The sequence below is a fragment of the Pteropus medius genome, unplaced genomic scaffold (genome assembly GCF_902729225.1).
Source record: "Pteropus medius unplaced genomic scaffold, Ma_sr-lr_union100, whole genome shotgun sequence".
Lineage (NCBI taxonomy): Eukaryota > Metazoa > Chordata > Mammalia > Chiroptera > Pteropodidae > Pteropus > Pteropus medius.
Genome location: NW_024349225.1, coordinates 7,153,571 through 7,181,465, shown reverse-complemented (window position 1 = coordinate 7,181,465; position 27,895 = coordinate 7,153,571). Strand labels below are relative to the sequence as shown.

Here is a 27,895-nt window from a genome sequence, read left to right as displayed (position 1 = left end):
TAGGTACTTACATATTTGCTGAAAAAATAATGAATTTTTATTTTAAAATTCGATATCATTTTGCTTTGCTATTTTCACTTCATCCAAAGTGAATTCGCTTCTTGCCATTGCATGATTTTAATGGCAGGTTTTGACTGCCTTTCTTAGTCTCTTTCTCTTGGAGGAGTTGTTATTGGTGATTTTGATTTCTCTCGTGCTCACCCCCTTCCAACCTAGTGGTTTTGCAGGTGCTTGCTTTTGGCCTCCACAGCCCCCAGTTTAGAACCAGGTTTTCCATCGTCAGCTCGGGTATCCATGCTGTCATAATTTGGGGATATTGCTAAATCTGTCACTGGGCCAGGGGACCAGGTACCTTCTCATTTTGGGGTAAGAAACTTCATATGAGTCTCAGAACCAGAAGTAGTTTGTCATGTATTTTACATCCCTGGTCCTTGTGTGTGGGAGTGCCACACAGTCCCTGGTTGGGGGACACCTCCTCATGTGGCACTCCCTGACTCACCACAGGGCGGAAGTTCCTCACTGCTGCCTGTTTCCCCGGCCTGGAGCCTCACGACCCCACCGCGTCATCCAGCTCACAGCATTCTGATTCTTAGAGATGTTGATTTCTTTGAGCAAGACTCTGACTTTTAATTTTCGCATTTTATCTGTTGTTGTTAAGTGTCAGGAGCAGAGGGGAATGTCACGCATGAATTTACAGTACCACCGTGCCTGCAAACCTCATCATCGCTGCTCGTTTTGACTCCTTTCGCTAGTGCCAGGCCTGCAGGGCTGAGTCTTAGAAGTTGGGAATCAGAGGCTGGGGATATTCGGAAGCTCAGATCACTCCGGATCAGCTCTAATAATTACTGAGTGCCTCCCTCCCAGTGGCTCTGCCTGTGGGGTCTTCTCAGACGTGTGTGTGAAAGCTCACATTTTTATATACGCTACTGCCCTCTCGTGGCCAGAGTGGGGCATTAAGGGAATAGTCTGGAACAGCAAGTCACCCAAGGCCAGTTTGCCTTGAACATATAAAGGTTCCCATAGTCATGACTTCCCTGCCCTGCATGGAAGCATAAATTCAAGTCCTATTTACTTGATATTTCAATGCCAAATAGATAAGATATATATGAATGTAATCTTAGCGATAATTAGTGACGAATTCCCGCTCAGTTGATCCTGTAGACTTCGTCGCGCCGTATACCTGGAGGTGGCATGGCCACTCCTCACGGCTGGTTTTAAATGCAGAGTAGTGGAAGCTGACGAAATACTAAAGGAGGAGCCACTGTTTAATAGTAAGGTCTTCAATGTCCTGCCAAGCTTTGTAATAGGCAGTACCTAAAGTGGTACTGGGTACGTCCGCCTGTCTCACCGCTTGTGACTGGCGGTGGGGGGAGGGGGGGCCGGGGTGGGGGGAGAGGAAAGAGCCTTTTTCTCAGGAACTGGGGCTTTCTCCTCTGCACACACACGAGGAGTGTCTACTTGCAGTGGCTCCAAACTGCACTCTGGTCTCTGAGTCCCCTCTTCTCTAATCGATGTCCCCCTTTGACTCACCTGTCTGCCCTACTTGTCCAAGCGGGTCGCAGCCCTATCCCAAGCTTTGGAGCTGAGTCCTCAAAACGTTCCTCTGGCCAGCCTGTTTGTAAATGCAAGCCTTCAGCTCGCTGCTCAGCCAGGCCCCAGGGTCCTCGTTAGCAGCTCTTTCTTTTTTCAAATATAACCTTTATGCTCAAGTCGTGATACGGAAAAGATGTTAGCAAATTGAAATTTCGTGATTCACGTAATTTTGATTGCTCTGATTCCTAACTGTTCAAGAAATCCTATGGCAAATTCTTTTGTAAATTGAGTCATCAGCCCTCTCTATCTTTTTAAAAAATTTAAGATTTAATGTATTATCTTGCCTGAGGGATATGAGTTCACCCATATTAAAAAGTAAAAAAAAAAAAAAAGATGCAAAGAGAAGATGGTGTCTTCAGCAGTCCCCCTCCGTGTTTAAACAGTGGTATGTAATCACAATTATCCAGCAAGCAATTACACTAAGTATGAATGAAGGGACTCTAGTTGGAAAACTATGCCCAGGGGAAGGTTCTGCCTGAAAGTCAGGGTTAATGGCTCAGTCATTGTTTTAATGGATTTTCAATGATGTGTGAAGATGACAGGCCAATAAGGGTGAAGTTTTATGATGCAGCTAAATAAGCACAATTAGCAGCTAACTGTTAGTATCCTGACCTTGTTTCTGTTTTTTTAATTTCTTTACAATCCTGGTGAACTGATTTCCTGAATGTTAATTTATTAAGTTATGTTCTATACAGCTCACAGAGACTTTGTTAACTCAGAGCACAAATGTCCCACCGTGGCGGCTTCTGGGGGTGGGGCACTGAAAACGCCTCCACCCTAGTGACCCACCCATCCCTGCTCTCCACCATTTCTCCTCGGGCTCTCTGGCCCTCTAGGCTCTCAGCCCCTAACAGCCTCGTCATCTGAAATAGCCAGACAGCTCATTTAACCCGAGACTGAGGCTCAGGGACTTCAGAGGACATGCCCAAGGTCACCCACGAGGCAGAATGCGGGGAGAGAACTAGCGATGACTGGGGGCTCATGAGCACTTTCCCTGGGAACCCCGGCCCCTACCTGAGCCCTGGTTGCTGAGCAATTATACTGATAATCAGGTAGCTGAGAATGGAGAGAGGGGGCTTTCTCTCTCTCCCCTCCCTTCCTGTCTCTACTTGGCTCCTCAGGACAGAGCCACATGAAGGTCAGACGCCTACAGCATGTCCAGCTCTGACTGGAACCAGTTCACACTGACTGGGCCGCCCAGGGAGCTGTTTCCTCAGAGGCCAGTACTGAACTGACCAGTGTGTGGTAGAGGAGACAAGAGAGGTCTGGAGACCCCCTGTGGGCTATGGTGGGGGTGGGGTCGGGGAGGGGAGATCAGAGAGAGGCCCGGGGCTGTTCCAGTGCGACAGTGTCCTGAAAGCTGGTTTTGGTGGGGGCTTGGCCTGGACACTTGGATCCCCCTGACCTCTGACTCCAGGCGCCCACCAGACCTGCGGCTCTTGCAGCCATGGTGTCTGTCGCCTCCTTTTCAGTTGTCCCAAAGATTTTTCACATCAAAGACATTCGTAAAGTCACGCCAGGATGCCGGGCCACAGTGGGGGCGGCCACCTCAGGTGGGACGTGGTCTTCACTTTACAGATGAGAACAGCAAGTGTCAGTGGGGCCAGGTCTCAGCGCCGTTCACAGATGACAATGGCTTCGGGAGCTGGCCCTTCTGGCTCCACAGGTCTTGTCGCACAGGTCTTGTCGCACATGCCTGAGGTGGGACAGGGTCCAGGCCTCAGCTTCTTTGCCGTTAAACACTGTTTGGAATGTGATTCCTGTGTGTGTGTGTGTGTGTGTGTGTGTGTGTGTGTGTGAGGAGAGATTGAGAGAGAGAGAGATTGAGAGAGGGAGAGAAAGGGAGAAATTGTCTCAGTGAGCTCTATCTCCTTGGTGCCCTGAGTGTGGAAAGCGCTTGATGGCACTAATGTCACCTTCCTGAGGTGGGAGAGGACGGAGAACAAGGGGCAGAAGAGTCAGAGTGTGACCCAGGGAAGAGAGAAAGCAGAAGGCGAAAGGATTGAGGGAAAACTGGGGGTACCCAGCTGTACCCCGCTCATCTTCCCCTGGAACAAGTCAGAGGAGGTTCTGCCATCCTGGTGACACTGGTCCCCAGTGTCTGAGTGCCTGGCTCAGCCTTAACGGGAAGACTCAGCTGTAAGCGGGGCCTGTGTGAAGGCCTGGGGTGGGGGGTGCCCATCTGGGCAGGAGTCTCTGAAGCTGGGGTTGGGGAGAGGCTGAGGGAAGGACTCTCTGGGAGGCAGGGCCCCCTCAGGAGGATGAGGCAGGTGGCAGGACAGACACAGGGCTGACAGGCTTCACAGCAGTCATTGGGGAGCAGGCCTGCCCTTCCTGCCTGTGCTAGGCTGAATAACGGTCCCCAAACACATCCACATCCTAAGCCCTAGAACTTGCGAATGTTGCCTTATATGGCAAAAGAGACTGCAGATGTGACGAAATTAAGGATCGGAGACCGGGAGGTGACCCGGGTGCCCATGATCCCAAAGTCCTCTGCCGGGCTCTCCAGCATGTGGCACTCTCATCGCTTTTGTCTGACGAAAGTACAGTGACCGCCTGAGACATGCCAGGGGGCCTGGAATACAGCAGTGAGCAACGCAGCACGAAGTCCCCTGCCCGTCGCGGTCACAGGCGGGTGAAGGGAGGTGGACCGGAAATAGGTGGACACATGCGTGTCAGGTGGTGGTGAGTACTGTGGAAAAAATAAGCAAGGTGAGGGCATTGGAGGTGCTGGGTAGAGTGGGGTATGGTGCTCGGGGGAAACTCTGATAAGATCCAGTCTGAGCCGCAGAGATCTCTGAAGGAAAAGTGTCGCTCCAGGCAGAGGGAATAGCAGGCAAAGGCTTGGGGCAGGGGCACGCTGGGTGCTTCCAAGGACGGCAGGTGTGGCTGCTGTGGAGTGCGCGGTCAAGGAGAGGTGTGTGTGGACGGGGAGGCGGTGGCGTGGGGCCTCGCGGGCTCTGGGCCGCTGCAGGGTATGAGCAGAGGGGCCAGCTGGTCCGAGCATTAAAAGGTCTCTCTCAGATACTCGAGACACTTGCTCTCCCTGTCTGCAGCTGGGCACACTGGAGGGAGCGGGGCGGGGGGTGGGGGGGCGCTTCTCAGCCACACCGCAAGGGCTGCAAAGAAACCAGTCTTTCTGGCTTAATCCTCTGTCTTACCCCATTTGTCCCGGTTGGTGGAACCACCTGGTCTACGCCTGGTCCTGTCCTCTCTTCACACGCACAGCAGCGCACGACGCCTCATCAGCCATTCACACTTTAGTGAAATCAAGGATATGCTTCCCATTGCCGTCTCCGAGGTTATGAGTTGATTTGCGTCCCCTAAAAAGATCTGTTGCCGTCCTAATCTCCGCACCTCAGAACGTGACCTTATTTGGAAATAAGGTCATGGTGAATGTAATTAGTTAAGAGGACATCTCCCTGGAGTAAGGAGGGCCCTTACTCCAATGTAATTGGTGTCCTTATAAGAAGATGATGTGAAGATGGAGGGAAGACTGTTATGTGCAGGCGGAGATGCCTACAGGCCGAGGAATGACGAGGCTCGCTGGAAGCCACCGGGAGCTGGGAGAGGCCAGGCGGGGTTCTCCCCTGGAGCCTTCAGAGGGGACAGGGCCCTGCTGACACCTCAATTTCGGACTGCTAGCCTCCAGGGCTGTGAGACGATACATTTCTGTTTTAAGCCACCGGTTAGTGGTACTTGGTTATGGCAGCACTAGGAAACTAAACCAGGGATATTGTCTTTTTTAGGGTCTTGTTTCTAATCGTGAATTTAACCTTTTATTCCACATAAAGGATGTGTGGCATCCTAGTATCCTCCTCATCAGACTGTACCTGAAGATGATAACGCTTTGGTTGGGGGATGCTGGGACCGCAGGGGAATTCAGAGGGGCCCTTTCCTCTCCACTGCCTGGATGCGCTTACCTTTGCGGGGGGGCATCTGGGGCGGAGCCCAGCCCGGACCCCTGGGTGGGGTTTGGCAAGGACACAGAGTAGAAAGGAAGACTCAGGGGTGCCAGTCCTGGGCCAGGACAGAGAGGGCGGAGGAAGAGGGCCTGAGGCCCGAGGACCCTAGGTGCCTGAAGCCTTTATTTATTTGTCTGAAGATTAAACTGTGCACACCTATGAATTAGGGAGCCTTTCCCTGCGTAGGCCTGTTCATGGGCCAGGGGAACAGAGTGATCCAAACAGAGTCCCCTTCAAACAACACGGTATGCAGGTTTCCATTGCAGCATTACTAACAAGAGCAAAAGGTACAAACAACACACGTGTCCCGCGGCCGGCAGACGGATGGCCTGTCCACACAATGGCGTATCATTCAGCTGCAAAATGACGGAAGGACTGCTCTCTGCTGCAGGGCGATGAACCCCAGAAACGTTATGCTAAGTGAAAGAAGTCAGACGCCAAACCCACAATCGTGCGATTCCGTTTGTGTGGCATGTCCAGATCAGGCAAATCCGTGGAGACAGAAAGCGCGTGACTGATTGCCAGGGGTTGGAGGAAGCGGGAATGGGATGTGACTGTTTAATGGGTCCAGCGTTGCTTTTTTGAGAGATGGAAATGTTCTGGAACTAGGTGGTGGTGATGGTTGCATGACACCGAATGTACTAAATGTTACTGAATTGTACGTTTCAAAATGGTAAACTTTAGCGGCTTTTACCATGACGTACACACACGAAAACCAGAGTCCCTGTCTCCTGCATTCAAGTGAGAGGAGACAATCAACAAGGAAATATGCATTTAAGGTAAACGCCATGGAGACAGAGAAGACAGGCTAAGGGGAGAGAGCGTGGCAGGGAGGTGCTGTCTTCCAGGGTGGTCGCAGGCAAAGAGCAAGGAGATGGCTGAGGGGAACATTCCAGGCTGGGAGCAGGAAGGGCGCAGCCTTGAGGCAGGGCTGTCAGGAGGCTGGGGACCAGAAAGGGGCCGGGCTGGAGCCGCTGGCAGAGGGGCCGCGGGCAGAGGGGCTGTGGGAGGGGACGTCAGGGGAGAGCAGGCCTGAGACCACCAGGCGGGGCCATGGGCCAGGGCACCCAGGAACCAGGAGGGGGGTGCAGGAGAGTGAAGGGGAGGGAGCGCGTGTATGAAAGTGGACTCGTGCCATTCAAACCTCAGTCGGTCAAGGTCAACTGTATAAACAAACCCTTGTTAACTTTACTAATAATTTACTCCCCAAGCCCAAACCTTGCTTGGAGCCCTTTCTCATGTGCACTAACTTTCTTTGTCCTGTCAGTTTCTCACAAATTTGTTTCTTTGTCTAAAAAGCATAAAAAGGGACCTGGTTCAATCATTTCTCTGAGCCTCGTTTTATGATCTGAGCATCATATTGCGATTCTCCTGTGCACATGTATTAAACTGGTTTTTCTCCTGTCAATCTAACCTTATGTCAATTTTATTGTTTCATTATTAGTCCAGCGGTAAGAACTAAAGCGGGAGTAGGGGAGAGTGTGTGTGGGGGGTGGTGGGTTGTCCCCAGCAGTCCCTGTCACTGGCCAGTAGCTCAGTCCTGTGACATGAGCTTACTCACCTTACCGTAGTGGAAGCAACGTGAACTGCCCCAGCTTCACACGTTCGGTGCTTGGATTATACTAACCAGCAGTCGGGGTGCGCACCTTGCTAGGAGAACCTGAACTTGAGTTTAAATTTGCAACCTTTCTTCACTTCACAGCTTTTTCTCAACTGCAAATAGACGTTCGACAACAGGACTCACAGCCCTGAGACTCACCAAGAAACTCCCAGCCCATCCAGCTCCGATGAGACTATTGTGCCTCTTCTTTTTTCCTCTTGCTCTTTTTTTTTTTTTTCTTCGTCTGATGTTGACATGAATACTAAATAACAAATTATTTAATAGTCCACTCATTTTGGACATGACTGAGCACCCATCACATTGCTGTACTGTTCTGAGCACTGGGGACATACACATTCACACACATACCAAATGTAAACATACACACAAAATGCACACACACACACACACACACACACACACACGTCAATACTTTCATCGATACTCCTCCACTGGTTCTGTTTGCCCGCAGAACCTGACCGATAGGCAGGCTGCAGAGGGCAGGATCTGGCCGGGTCCCTTCTGGCTGTGTCCCCAGTGCTCAGAACAGTGCTCTGTCCCTCATGGAGCATTGTTTCTAAGAACTCTATCAAAGGGGCTGTTGGGGACACCCCCCCCCACTTTCCCCTACTCCCGCTTTAGTTCTTACTGCTGGACTAATAATGAAACAATAAAATCAACATAAGATTAGATTGACAGGAGAAAAACCAGTTTAATACATGTGCACAGGAGAATCGCAATATGATGCTCAGATCATAAAATGAGGCTCAGAGAAATGATTGAACCAGGTCCCTTTTTATGCTTTTTAGACAAAGAAACAAATTTGTGAGAAACTGACAGGACAAAGAAAATTAGTGCACATGAGAAAGGGCTCTAAGCAAGGTTTGGGCTTGGGGAGTAAATTATTAGTAAAGTTAACAAGGGTTTGTTTATACAGTTGACCTTGACCACCTGAGGTTCGAACGGCACGAGTCCACTTTCATACACAGACGTTTTTCAGTTTCCCGCGCAGTTCAGACCTGCATTTCTCAGGGGTCGCCTGGCAGTCGGGAGTCACGTGCTCAGAGCGCACACTCCTTTTCCCCTCCAAATAAAAATCTCTGGTTTGAGGAAACTTTACAAGTCAGGGCTTGAGGGTCTTACTCTTAGAGCAGATGTACTTGTGTTTGTCTATAGTCACATGGTCACAAAAGTCCTTATGCATCAGAGACTGGGACTAGTGATTGTTTTTGTTCTTCCAAATACTTCCACAGCATTGTCTCTGAGTCTCACCACCCCTCTGTGTGGGAAGTTGGGTCGGTGATTATTTTTAGCATCCTCTTTTCCAGGTGGAGAAATCCGGGGGGAGGCAGGCTGCTGGGCTCAGCTGGGGTTGGAATCTGGACTTTCCTGAGTTCTAGACCCCACACCCCACAGACGGGGAGGGGACTACTGCTTCCGGCCCCAGCGGCAGAGGCCGCCTGTCCCCATCTCCTCACCAGCCCAGGGCGGGGGTGTAGTAAGCTTGGCACAGGGAAGCAAGCATATCTGGGGACAGGAGCCCCAGCCCTTAGCCAGATAGTCTCCCATGGGAGGAGAAGCCTTTCCGGGGTGGTGGTGATGTGCAACCCACAGGGAGAAAAGAGTCCCAGTGAACAGCCCTGCCCGGGGGTCACTGCTTTCCCGACTGAATTAATTACTCCCTGTCACCTAGAGCCTACTAGTCCTTTTGGCGATATTCTCTATACCTACCAACCTTCTCTTCCTTTAGCCTTCTCTCGCTTTGTCCCCGCAGAGGCCTGGGGGCAGCTAAGGCCCTCTCAGGCTCCGGGTCCCGCAGGCTGCCCCTGCCGCGATTCTGCAGGTCGCCACTGGGTGGCGCAGCCGCCCGCACTGTGCGGGATCAGGTCGCAGCTCTGGTTCCAAGGCGCCTCCTGCCTTCTGCAACCTCGATCCCCAGTCGGAGTGGGGGCGCTGGGGAGAGGAAGCTTGAGGGCTGCGACTCCCAGGTTATGGGGTCCGGCGGGGCTGAACAAGGCTCAGGGCCATTTAAAGAGAGACCTAGGTGGTTTGGTGGGCTGGGATGCTGGGGTGGGGCAGGAGAGGGTAGGGAGGGATGGGGAGATGAGGAAGATGCTGGAACCTCTTTTCCCCCAGGGAAGTGCTTTCTGGAGAAGGTGCTGGGAAATTGCATTGGAAGAGAGGAGCAGAAAATGTCTCTGCACACTGACGGAGTGATTTGGGCTGGGGGCGGGGGTGGGGTCCGTATTTATTTAACAAACACACAGCATTTACTGTGTGTCCGACACGTCACGGATATTAATTCATTTAATCTGCACAACACCCCCATGGCCATATCTTAGAGTTGAGGACACTGAGGCACAGCTTACCTAGCTAGTAAGCGGCAGAAGGGAACTGCACCCAGGCAGCCTCCCTCCGGGCTCGGCGTCAGTCCGCTTCCTCCCCTGCAGCCCCGGAGGATGTGAGGCAGGCGCGCGGGGCGGGAGGCAGGCCTGGGCTTGGCAGTTCTGTACAGTTTAGCTTTGATGCTCTCCTTCTTCATTCACTCACTCATTCACTCATTCATTCAGCGCATGCATGCCCACGCAGGACTTCCTGTTTGCAGCCATGATACTTGAAATTGGGCTACGATGGTCAGCAAAACCAGCCACAGTTCTGGTCCTCGTGGAGCCAATGGGGGCGACAGATTCATTCATCATGTTACCGAAGGTCCCTCGGGTTAGAGTTCTAGAGAAATGAGCACCGTCTCCCGCTCCTGTTCCCTCTTTCTCCCCGCTCCACTCTGTCCCCTCCCGTCCCCAGGCCCACTTGGCATGTCCGAGCCCCAAGACGTCAGCTAAAATGCCAGCTCAGAGCTAAGGGGATAGCTCTGAGTCGCACAGCCCTTTGTGACTTCAAAGGCAGACCACGTCTATTGTCTTACGTGGCCTTGTCCAGGCCGGGTTGGCGTGATTGTCCTGGGGAGGCAGGCTTTCAGAAAAGATTCTGGGTAAGACTGGAAGGAGTCTTTGGCTTCAGACTTGGGTTTGAATCGAGACTGTCGCTTGATTGGTAGTGTTTACCAGTTCCTGTGGTCCGTCTGTTGGCAAATTTCAATGGGACGTCACTGGGAAGAGAAGCACAAAGTCACCGCTCACGCCTGCGTGGCGTGCTCCGGCTCACCGGTGGCAGTGTCTCTTGCTAGTTGTGCAAACTGAGGCGAGTGATTTAACCATCATAATTTCAGTTTCTTCATCTATCAAGTGGACTAACGACACCTTCCTCATAGTGTTGGCGTGAGGATTAAATGACTTTCTGTTGTCCCCACTTATGGAATCTGTAGAAATTCTTTTCTCATTCTAATTATTTGGTTTCATGTCTATTTCTCCAATGAACTAAAAAATTCCTTAAAAGCAGGGACCAAGTCACATTTGTCTTTGTGTCTCCGATGTCTAGTACAGGGCCTGGCACATAGTAAGTGCTCAATAAATGTGTCCCTTTTTCAGCCCTAAGGTACAGCCCTGTGAGAGATTATGTGGCGGGGATTTTCAGTGGCAAACAGCCACTTCTAGAGAGGGCCCTTCCCTGCGGTCTCCACCTCTGAGCTCTCTGGCTCTTTCTGTGGCCAGTGAGTCACCCGCTCTTCGGCCTGGCCTTTCTCTCGCGGCCCGGTGAGGTTTGACTCGCTGACCCCTGTGTGGATCTCTCTGGAGGAGCCAGCAGAAACCTTCTGGGTCAGATTTCAGCTTTCCAAAGGCTGTGGACCATGTGAGGGCTGGTCGTCAGAAGGACTACTCCAAGTGTCTCCCTTGGGCTACCTGGAGCTCCTTGCCTAGGCCCCTAGTCTTGGAGGCTGGGGGGAGCTGGCGGCTGGACACAGCCATGAGGAGCTCCTCCCTAGCTCTCTCAAAGTTTCTGAAACAGGGTGAAGGGAACGGCAAGGTAATGATGTCGCCACCCCAAACATAAAAATCATGCCTATACGTGGGGAAAGGAGCCACGTTGACCCTCTAGCCAGGAAGCGCCGAATCTATCATGAGTCCACCTGCCCCAGCTCTGATGCGGCTGCAAAGCTTCTCATGAACTTCACTGGTGTGAGATGGGCCTCCCCACTCCCTGACACCTCACTGCTTCCAGCAGTCCCCAGCCTGGCACTAACCATTACGACCCGGAAGCCTGCAGCTCTCCCCCATCCCTGCTTCCCTTCCTGCTTCACAGCCGCCCCTCTGTCTCAAGGGTATAGCCCCGAGGAGAGGGGCTGGACAGCAGGCAGGAGAGCCATGGACAGACTGACCTCCGCAGGAGGCTGTGGTAACTACGTTCTCGCTTTGGCCACTGTGTACTTTTGCTCAGCAGCTCTGGCTGCGCCCACACAGCTTCTCAGTGGGGCAGGCAAATACCATTCCCCGGGGCGGGCCTGGAGTAGCTTGCGTCTCCAAGCCCGGAAGGTTTACTCTCCCAAGTAGCCCATTGGGAAGAGCCCTCTCCCCCTTTTTCTTTCACCAGGACCCTTGGTCAGGTGTCTTGGAAGCCTCTTGCCCTCCGGAGACCACATTCTACTGGTTGACAAGTCCTATGGAGCCTGCCGTCATGTCGACTGTGTCCTCTCCACGCCCATCACCGCTGACTTCCCTGTGACTTCCTCTTCCCCATCCTCTATGTTCAGGTACATTCCCCAAAGTAAATCTACTCGCGTACTCATTCTGTCCTTCCTTCCTGCAGCAAATGCATACCAAGGAGCTATGTGTCAGGTAGTTCCAGATACCGGGGATACGGCTGTGAGCTGGACAGACAGGTCTCGAGTATTCTCGAGTGTCCCATGGCCTCCAGGGGGTCCCGGGGCCTGCACATCCCTCCGTTTGGCATTTGGAACAATTCAGGATGCAGCCCCCTCATTTTCATCTCCTGCCTGTGAGTTTGGCTCTGGCCTGGCCAGACCCTCTGCATTCTCCAAACACACCAAGCGATTTCTCTGGTCTGGAAAGCCCTCCTTTGCCTTCTCCTTCTGATTCATGGCTCCCAGCTCCAAAGTAATGGTTCTGATGTCCTGCACCGTGCGTCTCATGTGACCGGTGGGTTCCCTAAGCCAGTAAGGATTCAAATGGGATCAATGGATTGGGAAAACCAAAAGAGACCCGGCATTTGCAAAATCGAGCAGAGAGACCTCAAATTTAACCTCAGACCACCTGAGCGAGGTTCTGAAGCCAACTCTTTACTTCTTTTGTTCATACTTTAATCTCAGCAAGATTTTGTTTCCTAGAAATTGTCGTGGTGAGTCCTGCCTATGTGTTCGTAGTTGTTAGCAGCTGACTCTGCTGCACCCCCCGAGCCTCATGAAAGATGTAAAGTGTGTTGTGAAAAGTACGAGATGAAGGTCTACAATTTAAAAAAAATTTGGGGACACCGCCTCTTCCTGCTAGTTTCAATGAAGAGCAAAGAGGAAATAATAACAAAAATGAAGCTATTATTAAAAGACAGGAACCAAAAAATAAAAAGTGAGGAAAGAAGAAAAAGAATATTTTGGAAAAGTCCTCCTGGTCAGGAACCTTCATCAGCAGACCTCAGACGTCAAGGTTAAATACCAGCTCTACCCTCACTGGTGCGTGACCTTGGCCGATTACTTACTCTTTATAGTTGTCCTGAGAACCAGGTGAGACAATTTACGTGAACCAGCTTAGAACAGTGCCAGGTGGTACGTGCTCTGTGCACGTTGGTGAGACATAACCCCAGCTCTTTACAGCAGACTGGACGATCGGAGCCCAGCTCATTACTCACTGCAGACAGGCCCACGGTCCCCTAAGTCCTGTTCTGACATCTAAAAAGCTCTGAAAGCTCAAAGCTCTTTTATTTGTTTGCAAGAAACTAATTTGGTGGCAAAACCTGACCTAATATTGGCCTGCTTATAGTCTTTATAACTCTCACTCAGTATAAGTATTCAGTTCACATACACAGTTCTCTGCAGCTCTGTTAGGCTGTTTAATCAGGAGGTTTTAGCCCTGACCTCCGGGGGGAATTACACAGTATAAAGTATCTGCACTCTAATCTCTCAAAAATTTGAAAATTCTAAATCCTGAAATGCATCAAGCTCCAAGGGTTTCTGATGCAGGATTTTAGACCTGTTTTAAGTTCTTCAGAATTAATGCCTTGAGTTTTAAGAGGAAGTTATGGTCTTTGGATACGAAGTCTCGAGTAATAGGATAACCACTAATGTTCATTTACCCAACAAATATTGATAGCGGTTTAAAAATAATGCAGCTCCATCTTTATTTTAATCACTGTGGAGTGTCTCTGAATGCCCGTGATAGCAAATGGTATAAATGTGTATCGGTCTTTGCTGAAGCAAGGTCTCTGCCTTGTTTCATCACCTTCTGAAAGTTATCCAAAGAGCAATACAGTAGTCCCCGCTTATCCACAGAGGATACGTTCCGAGACCCCCAGTGGATGTCTGAAACCGGGGATAGTACTGAACCCCAAGTATCCTATTTCCTACACACACACACCTTTTCACTTAAAGGAGGCACTTCGGGGCTTCTCTTTGGCACATCCAAATTGCCAGAGTCACTACTCTTGCTCTTTAGGGCCTTTATTAAGTAAAATAAGGGTGACTTGAACATAAGCACCGCAGTACCGGGACAGTCGATCTGATCAGCGAGGTGGCTACTAAGTGACTGACGGGCGGGGACATGCTGGATAAGGGAGGATTCAGCATCCCGGTGGATGGAGTGAGGTAGCACAAACTTTTACCACACTACTCAGAACAGGGCACAACTTAAAACTTACGAATTGTTTATTTTTGGAAATTTCCATTAATATTTTTGGACTACAGTTGACCATGGGTTAACTGAAAACACAGAAAATGAAATCAACTACTATATTTGAAAAGTCTAGATCTTATTTAAAACCTAGATCCTCACCACAATTGACAATTATTTGGCTAGAGTTGGCTTAGATGTTCTTGTAGCACCTTGACTGAATCAATCAAGCCAACAATCAATATCGGAAGTGACATAATTGGAATAAGACAGAATGAGCATCATCTCCCACCCTGGGCTTAGTTTCCTCCTAAAAAGTGAGGATAACAATGGCAACATCCATTGAGCACTTGCTGGGTGCGAGGCAAACTTCTAAATACTTTATGTATTATTTTAGGTAACTCATTTAGTTCTCACAGCAACCTCATAAGTTATAACATCCCCATTGTACAGATGAGGAAACGGAGCACAGAGAGGTTAACTAACTTGCCCAAGGCAAACCAGCTAGTGGACGGCGGGTCTCAGGTTTGAACGTGGCATCTGGCTCCGCAACTCAGGTGCCAGTAATGGTCATTCCCTCCCCTCTTGCCCCCCCTTTCTTTCTCCTGACTGCTGAAATGCTAATTACCGATCAGTCTAATTCATTCCTCTAAACAGCCCCATGATTTCATTGGTTTAGATAACTGGGAAATTATAGGGTTCAGTTGCTTTTTCTTCTTCTCTTTGTCCACTCATCCATTCACCCATCCGTCTGTCTGTCCGTCCATCCGTTTGTCCATCCATCCATCCATCCATCCGTCCATCCATCCATCCATCCAAGATCAATGCAATATAAATAGTTACAGGGGTCCCACTTATGCTGCTAGCTTCTAACCTCTCTGAACATCAGTTCGCTCACCAGTATAAAACGGCATCATCATATGTACCTGCAGACTGCTTGTGAGCATTAAATGAGCTGTTTTATGCATCATGTCTGGCTTGGAGTTCATATTACTCTATGTAGTTGAAAGAGACATAATTACATTGAAAAAAAAAACAAAACTCTACAACTGGTAAAGCTACAGATTTTACTAGTGTTCCCACCTTCACATTTCTCCTAAATCAGTTATATTTTAGTTTTAAAAAATTTAGTTTGTGCTGCACCCTGGGAGAAGATAATCCTCCTGATTTACACTGACTAAAGAGCCAGCGTCCACCGTGGCCACCCTGCTTCCTGTGATGGACGGAGCCATCTGCCTGTCAGCTGGCAGCGATTCGGGCCTGGCGGGGCGGCCTAGTCTTCTTCCCTTCCTGAGCTTACTGTTGACAAGTCCGGGCTGCTTCTCCCTGGAAGAAGAGGGTAGAAGGCGTTGGAAGGGGCCGGTTCTTCCTTGAGGGAGGCAGTAGAGGGGAAGTTGGCTTGGACCAGCCCTAGTGGCAGCTGGAATATGTATTGGCTTCTAGATAGTATTGCGATAGCAGGGCCAAGGATGGCATTTAGAAATTTCTAGTCTCCTGTGCTTCTGATCCTGGGCGTGGTGGGGAGTGGGGGCCGATGGCCTTCTGCCAGAAAGAGCTTGGCATTCAGGCTCCTGCCATCTGAGTTGTGAATGGTGTGTGTGTGTGTGTGTGTGTGTGTGTGTGTGTGTGTGTCTCTTTCTTTCTATAGACAGATTCTCCAGCCCGATATCAGAAGGTCTGCAAAGAGGGGCAGAGGAGACCTTGACCAACTGTCTTCTCAACCACACCCCCATTCTTCCACTTTCTCCAAGTTAAATGGAGAACGGATTACAATTCAAAAGAAGTCGAATCGCCATGCATTAGTTGCCTTACAACTCTTATCCAGGTAATAAGCTTTTACAAGACAGTCCATATTACATAATCATCAATGGTAAGAGAAAGACACAAACCAAAACATAAGACAGACGAACCAAGCACAGGCTTAGGATATCTGCTGCAGTCACCTGTGGTGCCCCAGGAAGGAGGCCAACATTTCTCCATCACTCTCGCAAACGGAACAGGAGAGGGTGTAGTGAGCTGCAGTGTTGGTCAGGAGTCCAGGATGCACACTATGTGGGACCCCTAGCCTATGGCCCACAGCTGAGTCTGAGCGGAAAGACTGCCTGGCCTTCACAGAAAGTCACAGAAGCCACACCCATGGAAGGGTGCACGTGGGGGCTTTGATGAAGGGAGCCTTCCGAAGACTCAGAAGCAGGAGTCTCCCCAGATTCTGTGTGGTGCCCGGGTGGAGTATCTGGACTATGAACTCAGCTGGAGAGGAGCAGTCTGTTGCTTCTGGAGTCTGAGGAGCAGAGAGCATGGGGTAGGAATAAAAAGCCATGAGCCTGCTTTTATGAACAGCAAGGCTCATGGCACCATTTGACCTTGAAAGTGTAGCTGAAGAAGGAACTTGCAACTACTGACCAAGCACTTTATCTCGGCCCCCTGCTCAACCCTGAAGATCACACGGTTTACTCACTTCACACACACCTGTTGAGCGTGCACTTACCTGTGGCAGGTGCCCTTTGGGTGCTGGAGACACCTCAGTGCAAACAATCGACAATCCTGCCATCACTGAGTCTACCTCCTGGTGGGGTGACACGGAACGTAAGTAAGTAAAAAGTATGGCGTGTCGACTGCAGATAAGTGTCTGGAGAAAAACAAGGGACGGGAAAGGAATGTTGGGGAAAAGATCGTACGATTTTACTAGTTGTGGCAAATATGGGCCTCGCCGAGAAGACGATAGTAAAATAAAGATCTGAAGGAGGTAAAGGAGCAAGGCTTGAGAATATCCAGAGAAAGAGTGGCTTAGGCAGAGGGAACGGCAGGAGCAAAGGCCCTGGGGTAGGGGCGGCTCATAGCGCCAGAGCGGACGGTACTAAGGGAAACTGGCTGGAGGTAATACAGAGAGGAGCGGGGATCATGCAGGCCCTTGTGGGCCACCTCAGAGCCTTTGTTTTTATCTTGACAGGGTATAGGCAGCTGTTGGATTGTTTCTATCAGAGAAGTGGCTTACGGCTTTATAGGATCGCTTTCCCTGGGATGTGGAAGAGAGACCGAAATGGTGTTTGGCCCCTGCTGTGCGAACGTGGTGAGTTGGTCCCCAGGAGCAGGAGAGGACACCTTCCGGGCAGATCCGAGCGCGGGGACTTGCTCACAGCTGAGCCTGTCTGATACGACAAGCTGTTAACGCTGGGTACCTGGTAGGGAGGTCAGGTGAGGAAACAGCGAGATAAACTAACAAACACCCTGCAGCAAAAAGAAAAGAAACTGCAGTGTGCATAATGCAATCGCATCTGTGTAAAATTGCACGCACACGTGTAAGGAGTGTGAGGTGTGTGCAGACTGGACATCGAAAGCAGGCAGTGGTTCTGTCTGGGTGGCAGGTGATCCCAACTTTTACCCTCAATACATCTCTATATTGTTAAAAAAAATTTTATAATAACTAGGGATTATTTATATAACCATGAAAAAAAATCCAATAGAGCTATTTTCATTGTGAGAGAGTTAAAGAGAGTCAGTGAGATGACTGAAGACTCCGTGGTTAGTTCTGTTAGTACAGTTTATGTTCTCAGACCCCCAGGAAACTGAACTCAAGTGTGGGATGTACCTAACTGAATGGGGACGGTGATGACTTCTTCAGTTGGTGGAACAGCTAAGTTCACATTCGAACCTGCGGTTGCTTAGTTCCGGCGGGATTCAAGCCAGTTTGTTCTGGGTTTGGGAAGCGCATAGCTGCAGAGCACTTGTGTCTGTGCTACAGAGTTAACTATCAGCCCGTCAGCATCACTCCAAGTTCATTGCCGTTGAGAAATGTGACACTAGTAAGGGGAATGAACTGGAGATTCAGGGCCAGATCTTTCCAGGTGCCTGATTAAAAGTGAAGAAGCAATAAAGGAAGGAGCAGGTGCCACCGTCCAGAAATTCCGGGCCTGGGAGCAACACTTGCTCCTCACCCCCACACCCTTTCAAGGGAGAAATATAAAGGTCTTCAAAAAGCAGAGCGAGGAGGAGGCAGCAGCCGGGCCTCCCGATCTGACCCCCTGCTACGCTGCAGAATCCCCTCACATGAATAATTAACTCCCAACAGGCTGAGGAACCCATCTTCAGCAGGCGGAGATTTCATGAAAATTTAAAGGCCTGCGCTGAAGCCAGCTCTGCATGTTGTTTTAATGGCAGCTTAGATAGCTTTGAAAGCCCCAAGTGCCAGGATCCTTACGGAGGCCGCTGTGACATCTGCCCAAGCCTTCGTGGGCCCCATTCCCTGGGGACTCTGCACAGGGGAAGGAGGCCTTAGCCCAAAGGTGAGGGTGCTCTCGATCCCTCTGCCGGATGGTGCTTGTGGGTGGGATACAGGTGTCCCCAGAGCAGCGGCCCCATGCTGTGCGTTACCAAGGCAACACCTGCTCCTCCTGGGACAAGGGAGGAAGGCAGTGCCGACAGAGCAGGATTTTGTGGGTTGACTTTCCAGAGGGATCTAGGCTAAAAATATGCCACAGCTGGCACTTGCAGGGTTTCAGGAGCCTTCGCCTTGGGGCACGCTCCCCAGCGGGTGAGGAGGGCAGGCGCGAGAAAACCCATGATGATGACTTTAATGCCTGTGGCTTGCAGGGGTAGGTAGGGCTGGTGTGAAGAGAGATGGGGCAGCTCTTTTCCTGGCAGACACAGGGCCTGCTCGTGTGACCACGCCAGAAGTCATTAGCTTGGTCACTCTGAGCAGCCGGCTAGAACAACAAAACCGCTAGTAGCTTCTGAGGGCACCAGCCAGGTGCATGATGCTCTCGAGCCTGCCTGCCCGCCCTGACTGGCTGCCAAGGGCTGAAGGGGCCTCCCAGGTCACTGCCGGGCGTGGCCCGGGCCAACTTGGGCTTCGCTGACTCCGTGGTTTTCCCTCCCCTCTCCTCCCCTGCTGCTCCCGGGCTGGCAGCCTGTGCCCCTGAGGTGGCCCTTGGCTGGGTCTGCGTGCGCCAGGCAGGAGCACTTAGGTCAGCTTTGAGGTGACTGTCCCCATAGTGCCGTGGGTGCCAGTGTGTTCCAGCACTCTGACCTCTGGAAACCTCTGCCGGACAAGGACCTCCATGGCAGGCCGTTGAGTACAACCTCTGTGCCCTGTCCTAGGAAGGCGATGTGCAGACTTGAGACTGTGACTGAAGCACCACCTACCTGGTGACGGGCCACTCCTGGGGGACTGCTTTGCAGTCAGAGGGCCCACTCCGCTCACACAGAGTTCTCCCTGGAGCCTCTGGATTGGTGCTCCGCGGGCCTCATGTGCCAAATGATCACCAGGGTGCTTATTAAAGTGCAGGTTCTGACTCTGCAGGGCTCCCTGGGCCTGAGACTCTGCATTTCTGATAAGCTCCCAGGTGTTGCTGACATTGCATTTCTGTGGAGCAGCACCTGCCAGCAGGACGGCTCAAAGACAGTGGTTTTCAAACAGGGGACCGAATAGGAATCCCTAAGAGTCACTTTATTTTAGATTCTTTAAAATGTGTTTTTCAATTACAGTTTACTTCCAATATTATATTCACTTCAGATACACTGAATACCGGTTAGACATTTCTATACCTTATGAAGGGGTCGCCCCAATAAGTCTGGCACCTATCTGACCCCGTACATGGTCGTTATAATGTTACTGACTGTATTCCTTCCCCATACTGTGCTTTCCATCCCTGGGACTGTTTTTATAACTGGGAATTTGTGCTTCTTAATCCCTTTTGCCTTTTTCACCCCTCCCGCCAGCCCCATCCCCTCTGGCGACCATCAGTTTGTTCTCTGGATCTATGAATTAGTTTCTGTTTTGTTTGTTCATTTATTTTGTTTCTTAGAGTCCACGCGTAAGTGAAATCCTATGGTATTTGTCTTTCTCTGTCTGACTTATTCACTTAGCATAATATCCTATAGGTCCATTCACATTGTTGCAAATGGCAGGATTTCATTCTTTTTTTATGGCTGAGTAATATTCCATTGTATATATGTACTATATCTTCTTTATCCATTTGTCTGTCAGTTGACACTTAGGTTGTTTCCATATTTCAAGAGGCATTTTAAGACTCCAAAATCCTGAGACTCACCTGCAACCTCCTGACCTAGTCATCGTATGACAACATGTCAGGAAGGCTAACGGGTGATGGGATGCATGACTTTGATTGGCAGCCACTGTCCTCAAGCCTTCAGGGTTTGGCTGGACATGGGGCGAAAAGCCTCACCAAACCACTGCAGTTCAAACATTTCTCTATTTTTAGTAAGATTTACCCTTTGCAAACCTGGCCCACCAGCGTTCATTCTTCAACAAATATTTATTAAGTCTCTTCTGTGTTTCCATAGGGGTCCATTCTTTTCCTTCTAGCTGGACAGACAGATGGCAGATGAGAGTCTGCTCCGTGCTTCCGAGGCTGCATGACTGAATTAGAGAACTCTCCAGTGGCTTGGGGCTCACTAGGTTGGTTTCCTTACAAGGTTACAGAGCTACTAATGTGTTCTTAATGAGCTGCCATTTACTTATGCAAATAGCAGGGCATGGATGCCAGGGGGATTAGGGCTTAGCGGAGAGGCCTGCCTCTGCATAGCCTCATGTTTCAACGCAGGAGCAGCTGTCCTTTCGCACCTACCCCTGCTTTTCATCTTTAATAGCTACTGCTGTGCAGGCAGTGTGTTCGTGCATGCATAAGTGTGCATGTGTGTGCGTTTAGGGGTCTCACCAAGCCACCCTGGCATGAGGGCATCTGTACTAGCTGGAGGTCCTGGTGGGAGTCACAGACCTCCGCCTGCCCACATCTGCCTGTGTCTGGCCCCACAGGGCTCCGTGGAGACCAGTGTGCGTGGGAGGACGGGGACTGTTGAGCTGCATGATATAATGAGCTAGTGAGAGTCAAGCAGTGCTGCGAATTTCATTTTTGATTTTCAGGAAGAACTTTTAGTAAAGGTTCCCTTGTATCTTATCGAAGGACAAAAAAAAAAAAAAATCACTGCCTTTATTTCTTTCCTCTTCTCCCAAGAAGCATCCTTATCACACAAGAGAAGATGCTGCTCTGAGTGTGAGGGTGTGAGGTCTCTGAATATGTAACGTGGTCGTGACATCGGTGCCGCCATCTTCATGGGCACAGAGGCGCATCTTGCAGGGGCTGCTGACGTTTGGTTTCACAGGCATTGCCTAAAGAGCCGAATCGTCCTCTCTCCTCACTTCCAAGAGCTTTGGGACGCCTGCCTTCCCTGGCATCTCATCAGCACAGCTGTGCTCCCACTCTCCTGCAGAAACTGGCTGGTGCTACCTCAGATGTTTCTGTGCTCACTGCTAGGAACAGGCTCTCCCTACCTAGCCGGCCTGCCCTGTAACCTGTGGGAACTGCCTGCTGCTGAAGACTCACCGATGCTGCCAGGTGAGGCTCTTCCCATCACTTCCTACAGATGCCACACTTGTAGCACAGCCTTCCTGTCTCCACGTCCCAGGCCTCTCCAGGCCCTGACCCAGCCTCTTCTCTCTCTGTGGCTGAGGGACTTCTCTGCTGTGAACCAGGTAGCTTCTTCTGGGAATCTAGCCCAGCAGGAGGCGTTGAACACCAAGATGTCAGGAACAATGAGGACATTTTTGGTCTGTGCCTGTTCTCGCTGGCTCAGGAGCTGGCCCCTCTCATCAAAAGTGTGTGTCTTATGCGGGGTGAGCTGACACCTGCTTCTCCAGCGGAGAGAAGGCTGTGTGGCAGTGTGGGTTTCAGTCCTGGCTCTCACTTAAGAGTCATGAGAATAAATCACCTTGTCTCACGGGGCTCTGCCAACGGCGAGGTTGGTCTGGCCTTATCTGGTCCTCACAGATTTAAAAAAGGCAGAAAAACAAGAACAAAACAAATAACATTAAGAAGTCAGAGCTTTCATATAAAAGTATGGATTTCGTAGAAAAGTATATAGATTTCTTCCTTCTCTAGAAAAATGGACGTATTTGGCAGCATCACTGCCCCCTGGCAGCAGGTGGCTGGAGCTGGCAACCGCTGCCCCTTCTCTGTGGCTCTGCTCTGTGGTGCAGTCCACCTCCAGGCCCCCTTCTGACACCAGGCCCGTTCACTCAGTTGCTTCATGGATTTGGTCCTCTAAGCAGGTGTGTTAATTTCTTGGGGCTGCCGCAAAAAAATGACTACGAACTGAGTGGCTTAGAACAACAGAAATTTATTCTCTCGCGTTCTGGAGCCGGAAGTCTGAAATCAAGGTTCTGGCAGGGCCATGCTCCTTCTGAAAGCTCTCGGGGAGGATCCTTCTTCGTTTCTTCTGGCTTCTGGTGGTTGCTGGCAGTCCTCGGTGCTCCTTGGCACATAGCTGCATCACTCCAATCTGCCTTCATAGTCACGTGGCTTCATCTCCCCGTGTGCTTCTTTACAAGGGCACTAGTTGTTGGATTAGGCCCACACATTGTAACTTGATTACATATGCAAAAACCTTGTTTCCAAGTGGGGTCATGTTCTGAGGTTGCCAGTGGACATGAATTTTGGGGGGACACCGTCCAACCCAGCGTAGCTTGTGGGATGGCAGCCTCAGGATGCTCTGGCTTCAGGTCCTCTGACTTGCTGTCTTCAGTTTTCTTCTGGCTAAGCTCTCTGGATGTGAAGAGGCGGCATCACAGTCTTCTGGTCTTGGTTTGGCTACTCGACGGGCCACCTTGGGTCACTGCGCTTCTGTTTTGTTTCCATGTTTCGTGTTCCGAATGACAACAGAAGCTGCCCTAGGCTGCGATGGGCGCGTGCTGGAAATGGAACACGCTTTTTTGGCTGGGTCAGATGCAGCCCTCGGCGGCACTGTCTCTGAGCAGCCCCCGCTCGGACTTGCCCCAGAGGTCAGTTGTCCTTCCTCTGCTCCACACGGTCTTACCCTCATTCTAGCGCTTAACTACCGAATTGCAATGAAGCGTCTACAGAACTGTTTCCTTCCTAGACGCTGAGCTCCGTGAGGTCAAAGACTATGCTTTCATCCCGACATTCAGCCAGGAGCATGGTGGGCCTTTAGTTAGTGAGGTGATGCTTTATGAAGCTCTACCAATTCTGTAATCAGGTTGGGGTCACCAACCTGCCTCCCCCTTCATGCCGCTGTGGGCCCAACGCTGCTCTTTTACTTTCTTGATGCTCCCGCTCATGACTCTTCCATGGTCTACCCACCATTCATTGCGCAGACAATTGAGAAGAGATGGAGGCCGGGGCATCTCCCCTGCGAGCCCTTCCCACGGCTAGGTCTGTTGTTGGACTTCCCTTCCCCCAATCTTCAATCCTGTCGATCAGAACAGGCAGGGGCCCTATCACGCCGGGTCTTGTTGGCGTGTTAGAGATTTGGTGCAGTGGGAACTGTGGAAGCATTTTAGGCAGGGGGGTGGCAGATCGTGTGCTCCCTCTGGCTGCAGTGTGGAGGACAGGATGGCAGGAGCTGGAGGGAAGTGGGAACAGCGACAGGAAGCTGTTGGGATCATCTCAAGCAAAACTTAATGATCGCTTGGAGTGGGGTGGAGGGAGTGAGGTGCGGTCAAGGGAGTGGAATTGGACAGTACTGAGGAGGTCGGATGGACTTGGCGGCGGACTGGATTTGGGAGCTGAGGGAGAGGGAGAGGGAGGTGTCAAAGATGACTGGAGCCTTCTGGTTTATAAAATTGGATGGTGGCATTTGCCGTGGTGAAGAGCAGTGGGTGGGAGCCAGGTTTGGGGGGAGAGCACTGAGGACTCAGCTGGGGACACGATCGTACCTATTTCCTGGGACAAACAGGAAGGACACAGCTCATAAAAAATCTCAGGCTCTTTAGAAAAGCATCCGTGGTTAGATTGGAGGCAAATCCCTGCAGTCTCTATCCCCTCCCCTTGAGTCCAGTGAGCAGGAAATGCTCACTGGAAAATGCTCACTAGGGGCACTAACTGATGTAGCCGGGTGACAGTACCTTGTGGACATTAAAAATACGATGCCCTCGTGTCCCGAAAGAGCTAAGTGTCCTTCCCATAAGGAGCTGCTCCCCCAGTCCTCATTACAGCCAGTGGGTGGGAAGCAGTGGACCTCACAGCCGGGCTTCAGCCCCTCGTAAGCTCTGTGAACTTGGGAGATCACGTGACTCTTTCGAGCCTCTACCTTGGGTGGGGAGGACCAGATAAGATGATGTGGCCGAAAGGGCTTTAGAAAGTTGACTGCTGCGGGGAAATGCACCGTGCTTTATCGTCACTGTGGCTGCAGCTTCCTCGGGGCGCCCTCTGCTGTCCCTTGCCGATAAGGAGGAGGAGCTTTGTGTCAGCCGGTACCCCATCACTTGGCGGGTTCGGCTGTCAGCATGGCCCTTATCTGTGGCCCCCGCAGCCAGATTTTTATTACACGTGACACTGTTCTTACGCAAGTATTTTGCAAATTCAGTTCCTTGAGACGTTGTGCCAAATTCTTCGGCAAGAATGAAGTCTTCCACATCTGCTCTGTTCCTTTTAGTCACTAATTTTGGTGATTCGATTATAGAGAAAATTCTCTCTGTTGCAGCTTTTCTGCTCTGGCCCAGGAAACTGGTTCTGCCTGTGGTGCCATTTCCCCTCCTTCTGAACAGGTTGCTTTTACTTCCTGTCTTATTCCTGAGTTTGGAAAAACACAGCATTGACGTGAGCTGCAGTGCAAACTGCTTCCAGTTTTTTGTAGAGCAGGGCAGGGAGTAAACAAATAAATGCATTTATAAATATATACATACTTTGGGCAGCTGCTTCTGGAAAGGGTCAATATCTGCATGTGCTTTCCTCCCCAGCCCCCAACCCCCCCCAAAAAAAAAAGAGGCAGGCAGAGAACGTTACAGATGACATCCCTTATTGGCACTGGGAGCCCAGCCCAGCTGTTTGAGCTGTGGAACTGTGGGCAGGTCTTTGATTTCTCCACTTGTAAAATGAAGTCATCTAACTTGACCTTACTGGCTCAGAAGGTCATTCATCCATCTAACAAAAACTGTGCTAGGTGTTAGAGATATAGCCATGAACAAATGAGACACAAACTCCTGGCTCTTAGAAAACTGCATCCTAGTGCTGCGGTTGGATTGCTCGTTCATTCAGGAAATAGCCCCGCGATGTGTCAGGCACTGTGCGGGGGGCTCCAAGGAAACAGTGGTGGGCCATGCAGAAGTGGGCGCTGCTTCGGGGGAAGAAGGGATAACAATCAAAGGTCTTTATCGTATTATGATGGATGAAGGACAGGATGCTAGGATGCTAGGGAGGCACAGAGTGTCTGAGAGCCAGGGAAGGTCTCCTGAGAGGAAGGAGGAGGGAGCGGGGAAGGAGGGGCGTCTGCGCCGGGGAGAGCCTGTGAGAAGCCGTGAGGGACTGGGAAAGGTCGGAGGCGCTGGAGCTGGGCAAGTGAAAGGCAGTCAAGTAGGAGGAGGCTGGAAGTCGAGGCCGGGGACAGTTCCCCCGAGCCTGATAGGCCCAGGGCCTCTGGCATCCCTCAGGGAGTGTGGTCCCCTGAGGGGCAGACTCCAGTGCCTCTCAAGTTCAGGGTCTTCTTCAGCCCGAGCAGCTCCCTCTTGGTTCACACTCAGGGTCTCGGTGTCTCCTGGGCTGTTGGGACACCTTTTATGTTCGGTCTCCCTGATAAGCTGCTCACCCCTAATTTCTTTCTTTTAAACATTTTTTTTTTTTTTCCTGAAGAGATGTTTATAGGATCGAAGCATCTGAAGCATTTGGCAGTATAAAGAAGGCTTTTTATAAATATATAGTCTTCTCTTTTCCAGTAAGTTTGTTTCTTTTTTCTGCACATTTTCTTTGGAAGCCTTGCTGAGGGTTTGTCTGGGACCTTCACTTTGGTGACAAGGCCATGTGGGAGCTGGGAGAGACTCCTCAAGAACAAAGTGCCAACACCAAGAAGGACCCACAGACATTTCCTTTGACTTTTGAATGAAGAGTCAGTGCTGAACTCTGACAACTCTGCACTCATTTAAAAGTAAAACACATAGCTTTCCACTCCAGTGACGTCCCCGTGGCAGTCCGGCCTTCTGAGCCCGGCCAGGCCGGCCACCTGGGGGCTCCTCCAGCAAACACTCCGTGTCCCCTCCCTCCCTGGGGCCTTTGCACGCACTGTGCCTGCCCCCAGAGCACATTCCCTCTCATCTGGGTGCCTCGTTTGCCTGGTTTCCCCTTACTCATCCTTCTCGGCTTGCTCTGCACATCACTTCTGCAGAGAAGTCTGCGTGGGCCCACCCACGCGAGGCTGGGGCCGTTCACATGCTGCTCGGTGCCCTATTCTCTTCCTGTATACACTCATGTTAGCTCGTTGCTATACATTAGTGATGCAATTCGATCGGTGCCTGTCTCCACATTAGACACTAAGTTCTTTGAGAGCAAGATCTGTATCTGTCTGAGACATCATTGTATCTTCACTATGGGGCCAGTACATAGTAAGTGCTCCATGAGCATTTATTGGATGAACGAACTACCGTGAGCCACAGTTTCCTACTCTTTCTGGGTGTATCGTTGCCGTGAGGGGCCTCAGGTAGGCAGAACCACATGCTCCTTTGGTAGCTTACTGGCTCATGCCTTTGTTAAATTTTGGCTGTAGGTGGCTCAGTACCCCAGGAACAAGGCCAGACATTCGGGCAAAGAGCTGAGTATTTAACACTGATGTGGCTGAGATTCTCATCCAATATCCATGTGCTCCCTACATATACTGGCCTTCCTTGTAATGACCCTAGGGCCATGTGTCTGGTTATTTCCCATGGCCCATGACGGAAGTGATGAGAGCCATTTCTACATGGAGGCCGTTAAGATGCATATGCTTTTTTTCATCTCTCTCTTCTCTTCCCTTGAAGGCCATGTGTCTACAGGACAGAGGCGCAGGATAGAGAAGGGTCTCCTGACATGTACCACACATCTTGTGAGTGAGAAATAAATCTTTGTTATACTAAGCCTCCAAGACTAAGATGAATCTTATTAACATTGCAGGATTTATTTGTTACTGTGGCATGTCATAGACCGTCCAGACTGATATTCTTTCTCCATATTAAAGCTTTTGCATGAATCAGTTTTCTCAAAAGCAAAATACTTATTTCCTTCTTACCTGTTAACCAGATGGCTTCAGACTTTCTGCAGTTTTGTATTAAGAATTCCAGGCTTCTCACCAGTGAGTTCCAGGTACCACAGCTCCTGCCAGCACTTGGTTGTACTGGTCTCTTGATACAGTTTCCTTCCCCTTTGCCAAGAACAATGTTTCATGTTAAGTGAATGTCTTCCAGGCCCTGGTGGCATTTCCGACAGCTCATGGAAGATGAGTCCCGCTTGGAAGATTCCTGGGTGTCTTGTCCACCCTTCATTCTAACCTCTGCTAGGTGGGCTGGGGTGGGGAGGATATCAGCTCTCAGGCCCAGATCTCCTCCCATTATTCAGCAGGCTCAGCATCGAAGGGCTCAGACCATGAGCAGATAACAACAATAAATGAAACCAGCCACACCCGTCATTGATAGGGTAGGGAGGCTCTTCTCTGTGGTGACTCTTGAGTCTGGCACCTTCTTTCTCTTTGCCCCTTTGAGAGCCCTTGGGGAGGTGTCAGGGACCTGATGAGGGGGAAGAGGCTTCTGCTGTCAAATGACGGATCCTATTAGTGCTGAAGGCAGCCTCTTGCTAGCCTCAGGGTCTGATTAACTGGCTGACCTTGGAGAAACCATTCCAATTTCCTCATCTGTGAAAAGAAAGTGTGCAAGTAGGGGTGGGTGGTGTAGCATTTGGTAGTTTTCAAAACCACTGACCCTCAGGGATCATAGGGGTAGATAATAGGGACATAGGACCCTGGCTCTTTTTCGTCAGAAAAGCCTTGCTTTATGGATCTATTATTTCATGCCTTGTTCTGGCTGTCGTGAGAGACTCCAGAGACTGAGGTGAGTGTTTCCCTCCCATCATCTTAGGAAGGGAGTCGAACTTCCCCATGTGGAGCTCTTAGGGGTTTGCTGGTAGCATTTAAGTTTTGGGACAAGAAAGTCATGCACAGGGAGGTCCACTTCCCCCCACCCCCAACCTCGGTTTTGTTTGGAGGTGTGTAGCGCCAGAGGAGTGGAGACAGAG

The 27,895-nt window shown here is 50.6% G+C and overlaps 1 protein-coding gene across 14 annotated transcripts in view; it reads left to right on the top strand.

Annotated features, from left to right (window-relative positions):
• Window positions 1-27,895, top strand: part of CACNA1E (calcium voltage-gated channel subunit alpha1 E) — a 498,756-nt gene that overhangs the window by 21,898 nt on the left and 448,963 nt on the right. Inside the window, exons 2-4 of one of the 14 annotated variants that reach the window (XM_039881311.1) lie at window positions 16,387-16,479; window positions 16,840-16,959; window positions 20,867-21,244. The exons of 10 other annotated variants lie outside the window; for them this stretch is intronic. The gene's annotated coding sequence lies outside the window, so the exon portion shown is untranslated. Of the gene's footprint in view, window positions 1-16,386; window positions 16,480-16,839; window positions 16,960-20,863; window positions 21,245-27,895 lie in introns of all 14 variants that reach the window. 3 more of the 14 variants (XM_039881312.1, XM_039881314.1, XM_039881313.1) reach the window with 3 other exon arrangements.